Below are 850 nucleotides of genomic sequence, written 5' to 3'. Positions count from 1 at the left end.
AGCGTTTGCGGGCGGTTGGAAACAGCAGGGACCCCCCCGGACCCCGCAAAGCAGCGCCCGTTTTGGAGCAGAAAAAAAGAGAAAGAATAAAAGAAAACAAACGATGGGCTCTGCGTGGTGTCACTGCTGATGGGGGGACGGGGCGAGGGGCAGCGCGGTGACAAAGGAGCACTTGGGGGAGGGGTGCACCAAAAAGCCCCCCGGTGTGGGGACGGTGGGTGATGAAGTGGTGGGGAAGGCAGCAGCTCTGCTGTGCTGAGGGGGGCGAAGAGCTGTGGGAGAGCTGGCACTGCTGGGGCAACGTCACCGGGTCACAGCGCCACCAGCGCGCATCACCACCGCAGCCACCAGCTCCGAGGACGGTGTTTCCACAGCCACCATCTCCAGGGCCGCATCACTGCCGTGGCCACCAGCTCCAGGGCCTCCTCCCCATTGTGGCCACAGGCTCTTGGGATGCCATCCCCAACCTCCCCACCCCCCAAAGCTTTCGGACCCCCCTGGCCAGGCACAGTGCTGGGCCTGGGGACCTCACTGCTCCTCAGCCTCACCTCTGGGTGCCTACTGGGTACTGGTGCCAGCAGGATGGGGGGTGGGGGGGACGCACGGGGGCACAAAGGGAACAAAAGGTGTCCCGGTGGTAGCAGTGTCCCCCCAGGGCGGCCACCAGCAGCACACAGCAGCCAAGTGTGTGACAGAGCTGTCCCAATGGGGGGGGAGGGGGTAGGGGGGAGTGACACAAAGCCCTTCGCCAGGACCCCTCAGTTTACCCAGAGGGGATGGGGGTGTGTGTGAGGAGGAGGCAAAGTAGGGGGATCAGTTTTCTTTTTCAGTGTTTATTAGAAACAAAAAC

This window comes from Meleagris gallopavo, chromosome 23, assembly GCF_000146605.3.
Source record: "Meleagris gallopavo isolate NT-WF06-2002-E0010 breed Aviagen turkey brand Nicholas breeding stock chromosome 23, Turkey_5.1, whole genome shotgun sequence".
Classification (NCBI taxonomy): domain Eukaryota; kingdom Metazoa; phylum Chordata; class Aves; order Galliformes; family Phasianidae; genus Meleagris; species Meleagris gallopavo.
Note: the sequence above shows the minus strand (reverse complement) of the source record.